The sequence below is a fragment of the Periplaneta americana genome, chromosome 9 (genome assembly GCF_040183065.1).
Source record: "Periplaneta americana isolate PAMFEO1 chromosome 9, P.americana_PAMFEO1_priV1, whole genome shotgun sequence".
Taxonomy (NCBI): Eukaryota; Metazoa; Arthropoda; class Insecta; order Blattodea; family Blattidae; genus Periplaneta; species Periplaneta americana.
The window spans coordinates 93,283,233-93,293,445 of NC_091125.1; the positions used below are offsets into that span (position 1 = coordinate 93,283,233).

Genomic DNA, 10,213 nt, shown 5'->3' on the forward strand with positions numbered 1-10,213 from the left:
TTATCAATAACTAAAACTGATTTTGGGGGGAGACTGAGAATTAATTTTTCTTTCACCCACTGGAAATAATTTGAACTGTTCATTTGGTTGCAATAATTTCCTGATACCAGTTTTTCACATAACTAGAGCACCTCCACGAATAATAAAATTGCTTTTTCCCATTTAGATATAGGAATGTGCAGTTTCTTATTAGAATTCTCACACTTCGTTTTCTTTGCTACATGTGATGACACGATGCACATTTCGTCCATGCACACAACTGACCCTATATTGTGAAACACCCTGTAAATATGAGAGCTTTTTTTCTCGTATTTCTCATTTCTCAATATGGATGGAAATGTTATAAAGAGTATGTCTCCATCTGAAAACTAATGATTTTTAAGCTATTCGGCCTGAGGCAGCTTGAGCATGAGAGTGTAATTAGTGTGACTGGCTCACTATGCCTCAACTTGTCCCATAGTGTTCCGTTCCAGGTCATTTTTTGGTGCCAGAGTCAAAGGAGGTGAATGACAACAACTGTAAAACTTATAGCAACAATGAGTGCCTCATAAGTGTTGGCAAGAATGTGGAGGATAGCAATGCTTGCCGAGTGACTTGTCCAAGCACCTCACCTGAGAGTATGGACCTAGTTTAAAACGTCTCTGAGACTCCTTCCAGTATCTGGAAAATTAGTTTTCTCCTGCAGGCTTGTTATTTTCTCTACAATAGGCATCTACTTTTCCTAGGCATAAAATAATTCATGCACACCACAGTGATCAAAGTCATCAAGACCTGTGACAGGTTTATCATGCATATACTTTTTTGATGCACCAAATAAACATGCATCTTCATTTTCCATTATGTCTCGAAATTCGTTCTTTATATTCTGTACAGTTCTCTTTAACACATCACATGCTAAGTGGCTCTTTCTTACATATTTTTTTCAAACGCAAGAAGAAAGGTATGGCCTGCATCCGAACTTCCGTTACAAGAAACTGCTGATGCTTTTTTCGGCATAAATTGAGATACAATCCAAATGATTTCCATAACCTCACCATGATTTTCTTTATTTTGCACTTTCGATGTAAATTGTGGCATGTTGTTCATATTTAGACTCACAATGTGACAAAATATAGAATTTTCTATACTCACTATCACAGTGAATAGAGTCATGCTATAAACGAAACAAGAGCCAATCTGAGTGTTTTTGTTTAAGACACTACCTGCTTGCCTGTTGCATCTCCTTGCCAATGGAGCTTAACGGGCTCCAAACATACAGATTCGTCCCAGTAACTGCAGGTTATGTTCGAGTTTAGTTTCGGTATTGTAGCTTGCATTATTATGATGGATGCATTTTGCAAGCATGGAAAAATAGGATAGCTCAGTGCTTAGATCAGTGTCTTGCCTTGCCTTAACTCTAATAAGCAAATTTCTGCAGCAGAGGAAGCAGGACAAGACAGGTGATAATTTGGGTCAATGTTTTAATTTAGGATATATACTGTGGTTTGTAAATGTTAGGGATGTTGAGAAATTAATACCATATTTAAAATAACATAAATTTAGTTGCATATTAAATTCCTTACTTACTACGTTTTGTAAGTTATTGAATGTGGGAAAGTAAATAGTTGCACTAGATCATTACATATGCAAAAATTTGGTTTAAAGAAATGCTTTTATATTTTTTGGAAGACACCATATACATAATAAGTCTGTATCTACAGGTAGGGTTGCTCGTAAAAATCAGGGAATTTAAGATTTTTTAAACAAAAATTCGGGACACCAGTATTTTAGACATGTTAAGCTTATTGCACTAAATAAGGTTATTCAAAGTCTTAGGGCTTAACTCTGCCAGAGAAAATAAAGCATTCTACATCATGATCGAGTGATTACTCATACCACTGAGCTCAATGCACAGAATTGACCGACAATATTACCATTGATTAGTCACATGATGTTCCCAAACATGCAAAATTGAAACTGCTGAAATTTAACTTTTACAGTTTCTCAACTTGAAGAGAGAAAAGCAGGAAATTGATATCTTAAATCAGGAAGTGGGGAATGATAACACAAATTCTCTAAATTTTGGGAAATCTAACAACAGTAGGGAAAACTGGCAACCATCTCTACAGGCATCAGTATATGTCACAGGTTTCTTAAGACATTACCAAACTCTTTACTGTAAGGAGGATAAATTTTTACGTTAAAACTCAACTGTAAGTCGCAGACATACACAAGGTTCAAACAAAATTAATATACAAACTCCACTCCATAAATATATGGTCACTTTCTAGCTTGCATCAGTAGAAACAATATCTCCAAAGGCAACTCAAATGTTAAATCTTACTATCTTAAGTTTGCTTAAACAGAGTGTGTTTTACCAGTATACAACAGGCTTGCCTAGTCGATGCTGCAGTCCTTGCTGTGATCTCTTGGTATTTCACTAGGTTAAAACTTAGGTGTAACACAACAACGTTTGGTATTCACCCCTCACATTGCTCATTTTTTCTAACACACATTTAACATCTTCTCAAGAAACAGTCATTCAAATTTAATAATCCACTACACTAATAGATGTAATTTCTCTTTGCATATATTCTGCAAGTTCGTCTAATGAGAATTCTTTGTACACAGTTTTTGAGCATTTTCCACAGGTCTGGGGAATGAGGATGTACCCAAATATGTGGCGCAATTCAATCATAGAAACATTACGATGTGAGCATTTGCTGTGGTATTATTCTGCATAAAATATGTTGTTAAATATCCTGAATATGTTAATTCATCAAAAAGGGTTCCAAATGTCACTCTTGTATTTCGCACACTGTATAGTTTCTTACCTCTGATTGAGGTTCTGGCTGATATGTATATCTATAGAGAGAGGCAGTGAAAAGTTACCGCATTATGCAGGGGACATCAGGGAACAGACTGCCCGCAATTCATTGCTCGATTCACCAGTAAGCTGTAGCAGCTTGGGCAGGCATTCAGTTTCATTACAGTAGGCCTAAATTATTAGTTAAGAGTTACCTAGGTTAGGTTAGGTTAGGTTACCCCCATCCTTAAGGAGTCTTAAAAGCCTCCTGCACGTCAGCCTAGAAGGCTTATTGTGCATACTCACTAGAATAGACACTAGCATACTTAATTACTTATAAATGGCTTTTGAAGAACCTGCAGGTTCATTGCCGCCCTCAAATAACCCTGCCATCGGTCCCTATCCTGTGCAAGATTAATCCAGTCTATATCATCAAATCTCACCTCCCTCAAATACATTTTAATATTATCCTCCCATCTATGTCTCGGCCTCCCCAAAGGTCTTTTTCCCTCCGGCCTCCCAAGTAACACACTATATGCATTTCTGGATTCGCCCATACGTGCTACATGGCCTGCCCATCTCAAACGTCTGGATTTAATTAGTTCCTAATTATGTGAGGTGACGAATACAATGCGTGCAGTTCTGCGTTGTGTAACTTTCTCCATTCTCCTGTAACTTCATCCCTCTTAGCCCCAAATATTTTCCTAAGAACCTTATTCTCAAACACCCTCTGTTCGTCTCTCAAAGTGAGAGTCCAAGTCTCACAACCATACAGAACAATTGGTAATAACTGTTTTATAAATTCTAACTTTAAGATTTTTTGACAGCAGGCTAGATGACAAAAGCTTCTCAAATGAATAATAACAGACATTTTCCATATTTATTCTGTGTTTAATTTCCTCCTGAGTGTCATTTATATTTGTTACTGTTGCTCCAAGATATTTGAATTTTTCCACCCCTTTGAAGGATAAATCTCCAATTTTTATATTTCCATTTCACACAATATTCTGGTCACGAGACAATCATATATTTTGTCTTTTCGGGATTTACTTCCAAACCTATCGCTTTATTTGCTTCAAGTAAAATTTCCGTATTTTCCCTAATCGTTTGTGGATTTTCTCCTAACATATTCACGTCATCTGCATAGACAAGCAGCTGATGTAACCCATTCAATTCCAAACCCTCTGTGTTATCCTGAACTTTCCTAATGGCATATTCTAGAGCGAAGTTAAAAAGTAAAGGTGATAGTGCGTCTCCCTGCTTTAGCCCGCAGTGAATTGGAAAAGCAATAGACAGAAGCTAGCCTATACGGACTCTGCTGTAAGTTTTACTGAGACACATTTTAATTAATCGAACTAGTTTGTTGGGAATATCAAATTCAATAAGAATGTTACATAAAACTTAATGTATGGTTTCGTAACAAGCTGTTTTTTACGGTGATGGGTTGTTAGCCCTTCGCCCAACCCCCAAGCTGGAGGACCTTCCAAAATCTGTTCCTTGGACTAGCAACAGTATTTTGGCTCCAACATTAGTGTCCGTTCCTAAGTCTTCTCTTGTTACGGAAGAGAAAATCTTTTCCTTTCTAGGAGTGGCCAATAACAGGATATGTGAGGCAGTTCTTTCTCCTGTTTGCACATTCGACAGATGGGTTCCTCTTTATATTAGTCCCACTGTGCGTAGGTGTTTCCTGAAGAGACCATGTCCAGTAATTCATGCAACTACGCTTCTCATTCCTCTTCTGTCCAATATGAGTAGAGAAAAGGAGAGAGAGTTCTTTGGACCTAAGATCAGTTTCCTGGTCAGTTTTTGCCCAGGATAGGATTGCCACCGAACTTGATGTCTTTAAGACGTTACCTAATGAATGAAGTTGAAAACTGAAGTAGATCTTACCTTTCATCAAAGTAGTTGTTGAAAATGATATCCAGCATTTTTGATACAAACATTGCATCGTGTTAAAAAATTATGAAATACTCTTATCTTCTCCTCTGAAATTTCAGATATCACTTGTCTGATTTCATTCTCCAGGGTTTCAAGAGTATGTGGATTGTTCTTGTACACTTTCTGTTTAAAGTTCCCCACAAATAAAAATCACAGGCAATTAAATTGGGGGAACGAGGGGAGCCAAAGTCCACGACTTTATTCACCCATCAAACACCTGTTCTAATGCATGTATTGAATTCTGAGTTGCGTGAGCAGTAGCGTTATCCTGTTGAAAGTAGGCATATTGCTTTTCTTCCTCAGTCAACATTTAAAAAAATGACTGCAGTATGTTTTGCACATATCGTTCCAGGTTAATGATATCATGAAGGAAAATAGGGCCAATGATTATGCGTGCAGTAATACCACACCAGGGCCTATGATTCTGCATGCAATAATGCCACATCAAACACCAACTTTCTGATCGTGAAGAGGAGTTTCACGCACTACATGAGAATTGTCAGTGTCCCAATACCTTGAATTCTGAGAATTCACATGTCCACTTAAATGGAAATAAGCTTCGTCCATCATACCTAAAAGAGAAGGATTGACAATACTATCATGGACAGATTGCAGCATCCACCGACAGAATTTTACGTGGACAGTTGGATCCCTTGTGTTAACTGATGAACCACCAACACTTTGTAAGAATGAAAATGTATTTTCAGTTCCCGTAATGCCAATCTTTGTGACACTCCGACTAGTTTCAGTTCTTGCTTCTCCTCTGTTATTATTCTCTTTTGTGGTTCTCTCTTTTTGTTTACAATAGACTCTGTTTCTCGCCATTTTCTGAATAGCTTGGTTATGTATTGTCTCTAAGGCATTGTAGCATCATGGAACTGACATAGAAACTTGCGAACAGTACAATTTCTTCTTTAGGAGAAATGCACAACGGATATTTCTAGTTGACACAATAGTATAGGTCACCATACTGATAATGAACACAAATAATGTTCAATAACAAGTGAAGGGTATACGGGAAAAACGAACAATGTCACATTTTCATTAAAGGTGAGATAATGATCTATTTCAGTATATTACTGCAAAATTTATTGGTGTTTCTACTTGAATTGAAGGAAATGATGAGTGTATCTCCTTTACCACTTTTGGTAAAAATAACACTAAAGTAATACAGTGAATTAGATAACAACACCACCCTTAAAAGAATTGTGACATTGTTCGTTTTTTCCATGTACCCTTCAAGAAGTAATGCCACACTCAAACACTCCACTCAACAACTGAACACTCTGTATGCTACCCATTGTCTGCACACTCCATCCTCACCACTCAGGAATTTTAGGCTACCGTAATGAAACTGAATGTTCGCCCACGCTGCCACAGCTTACCAGTGAGTTGAGCAATGGATTGTGGCCAATTTGTTTCCTAACGTCCTCTGCATAGTGTGGTAACTTTTTGCTGCCTCTCTCTGTATTATCAGGCAATACATCTCACTTGACGATATGTGTCAAAGGAAAAACAATTGTTTATATGCATCTGAAGTCTGATTAATGTAGCATGTAACTAATCAGTGATGTATGCAATAGAGGAGGAAAGGAACTGGTCACCCTATTCCATTATCTCCTGGCCTAGTTGCCTCATAAGTGGTGTCCTGTTGGTAATCACTGGTAATCTGAGATGATAAAATATTACATGTGGTTTCCACCTGATAAAATAACACTGATGACTTCATGAAGTATATTTAAGCTACACTGTAAGTGTACTCCATTTTATTTCTTGGAGTGCAGTTAAGTGGCTCCTTTGAACACCCACTTACAGATTTATGACTTCCTACACAAACACCTCTGACAATTCCATCCCGTCCCCTCGTCCCAACATTGTACAGTTGCCACAATCCTGGTGACCCTCGAAATGAGACAGTGAGACTGACGGGATTCTTGGAATTCGGAAAAGATGCAGCAACTCTGCCTCCACATGGATTTGATGGGAGCCTGTCAATTCTTCTCAACGAGGGTTGTGATTGGTTACTAACACGAGAAGACAAGATTTCCATCACAGTAAGGAAGACATTTATTTATGACAACCAATTAGTACGGGGCAGTAGAAGGTCTGTTGGCAAAGTCCTTTCTATGAAACTGCACTCCATGAAATTAAATGGAGTTTACATAAAAGATTCCTCTGTTCACGTATGACGAAGATGAATAAAAGAAAATGTTCACGTCACACAGCCATTACTCCAGTCTTAATTCATGATAACAGACAGGGTAAGAATGTAGGTTCTGGTGGAAAGGAGTGGGAACCTATATATTCAAAATTTTATATGAAATAACATCCACAACTGAACAACATACACATTTTGAAAATAATTATTAAACAAACACTATGTTAAGGTACAACCTCTTCCTGCATTCAGTTAATATTAGGTTATATTGCTTTCTCCAACATTCTCTGCCATTCCAATCCCCTCCTTCTGTTCTTTGGTCCCGCATGCAGCTGAAAATTCCATCCTTCCATGTAATCTTCAGTCATCCTCTTACTTTCCTACCAGATGGAACCTATTCCAGTAATATTTTCTTGGACATCAAATAAGCTGAGGTAGTCGAGAAGGGCCAATTAATTAAGTTCTCAGTACTAGAAACCAACTATCACTGGCTGGTAACCACTTTCGCCTTATAGGTGCCAGACTGGCAGTCCAAGAAGGTCTTCACTGGCCATAACTGGAGGTGTTACAAATTACCAGGAACAACTGATTGTAGCTATTTTCAGGTTATTAATGGAAGAAATGATTTGAAAGGACTCTCACAATAAACTAAGTAGGCCTGTGACATTCAGTCTTTTTTGTAGTGCTATTCAGAGATTTACAAAAATACACATTTGTTGAAGTTTTGGCTAGGTAGCGGGTAAGGACTCTCTCCAGAGACAGTCTTACTTCAGGGAGTAGCACCCCTGCCTACGCGAGCTCTAGGTCCTTCTGACCCCGAAGGTAGTACCTGGTAAGGGTCCCGGCCATAGGGTTACGTGGAGGGTAGACTGGACTCTTAGCTGCAGAGAAGGCAACCAGTCTAGGAGAAGAAGACTCCAAAATAAAACTCCTGGTCCTTCAGGTTGAAGGTTGCTCGAAGGGTTGGTACCCCACCAGTGTAAAAAATTTTTTTACTCATAATCCCAATAGAAAATATAGCCAGATAGATAAATAGATGGCTTGAACATGTAGAGAGAATGTCATCAGACAGAGTTCCAAGAAAACAGCACAACTACATACTCATGGGATGACAGGATGTAGGAAGGCCAATGCGACAATGAAGTGACCAGTTTTAGACTTCAATTATCTAATGGGATGGAACAGGCCAGACGACCTAACCCGTGACGTTTATGATGATGATGATGATGATGATGATGATATGATAAAGTTTTGGGGAGTATAAGAAAAATACAAAAAATGCAACTTACAGCCTACAAAATGAAACACATGTTAATACCAGCAGGACTTAATAGGATGGGTAGAGGTAATAGTACTTCATGAAATTTTCTGTAACTTGACTTAGAATGTTGTAACATGTTTTCACAGCTTGCGTAACTAATCAAAAAAGAACTGTTTTATAGTGAGTATGTACTCATTGATGGATAACTAAACATAAAACAGAAAATATATTAGCTGAAGAGAAGTAAACTAGTTCCACTACTCAGTGAGCTGCAGAAAAATCAGTTATTTAAAAATATTCATTAAATTAAAGTAGGCCAACAAAGACAAATAGAAAGCCAACACACAGAGTTTCCTCAAAGAATGAGAAAAGGTAATGAACATTCCAAATACAATTCCTACCAACTTAACTACAATAAAAAGAAAATTGGTTGTTGCAGCTTTCAGGCATGACTAAGGCAAACTATCTTCTATGAATTGAATCTTCACCTTCTTAAGTGAAACAAATGTAAAAATTAACCAAGAACACCCATTTCTTATTAATAAGAGGTAAGAGTATGAGAATGAATGATTTAAACTGTTTGAAATTAACCCCTCAAATCGGTATTTAAAAGTCCTAATGCTAAGCTCTGAAGCGGTATTTAAATCACTTTGTAGAATTACATTTACATGACGTCACTCTTTTATTTCTATTTTCAAAATATTTAAGCATAATACAACCATACAGCAGTAAACAACAGACTCTCTACAATACACTCGAAAACACAGCATGAAAAGATCTCAAATAGATTACGAACTGTGGCTGGTTTTGTGTAATTGTGCACGATGCGTACACATGTACATAAAGCCACTAGAGAGCTGTGTACCTACATACGTACATCAAACCAGCCTGTGGGGGTTAAACACTGACAAAAAAAAAAAAAAAAACTAGGCCTCCAATAACTCATTTTGGTACATTATTTAATACAGAAAGACTAGAGAAATAATTTAGATTAGGGGCCTATTCTTGACTGAACACACAAGTCTCCATGATGAAGAAGAAGAAGAAGAAGAAGAAGACGAAGAAGAAGAACCCATTCTATAGCTTGCTCTATATGGCTATACAGTACATCTTGGCTGAGCAATCCGGCTTCTCCACTGGTCCTCCATGTCAGCCACCCCTTCCACCTTACCCAAGCAATCCCAGTTCTCTGCCGGCCACCACTTTGACAGCAACTTTCGGCCCTTATGTTGGTTCCAATTTGACGTCGCCCCTCACTATTATATATTTTTTTTATTTCGGTACATATGGCTTGAGTAAAAGCCATGCAAGTAAACAAATAATCAAACCCTTTGATACAGCAATTGTAAACCAATCCCATACCAGTATTTGTTATGTAGACATCACATTATTACGCACTCATATAGGCCTAATTAGTCCTAGGTACTTGGTCTATAGAGTGTAAGCAAGATTCTTTCATTATCGAAAAGAAAATTAATAGCAAGAAGTTGAAGTTTAGAAATTTAATTATTAGACCTACATAAGACCATCCACAGACAAATTATTTGAAATAGCCTAAATGTTGTAACTTATTGGTAACAGTACCAATTCATGGGACTGGACTGAATTATTCAGAGTAATTAAAGGAGGAAGGAAGTTAAAATATAGTTTTAGAGAGTACATTTATAATTTAACAGATTTCTAGAAATGGCAGAACACAAAACCACTAGAACGGAACTAAATATATTTGGAATGCAACAAAGACTGGCACAAAATATCTGGAAATAATTAATAAACAATGTAGGCCAGAAAAAAATCATGCATGCTAAGTTAATAAAGAATAGGATCATTTCACAGCCTCGCTGTCTTCTTACTTTAAGGAAATCTGATTTACAATAAAATTGCAAACAGATTCTATTACACATTTTAAAACTCTAACAAATTAGGCCTAAGGATAATGCAAATAGTGCCCAATCGGAAGTGAACACCTCAACAAGCTACACATGTCAAGCAGTTGACTTGTTCAGTTATAATTACAACACATTAAAAAACCACAACATATAATTCAGTAGAGATTTCCAACGCTAGAGCT

The 10,213-nt window shown here is 37.3% G+C and overlaps 1 protein-coding gene across 7 annotated transcripts in view; it reads right to left on the minus strand.

The window, feature by feature from the left end:
- Positions 1–10,213, minus strand: part of LOC138706247 (uncharacterized) — a 166,977-nt gene that overhangs the window by 155,678 nt on the left and 1,086 nt on the right. The window lies entirely within an intron of this gene.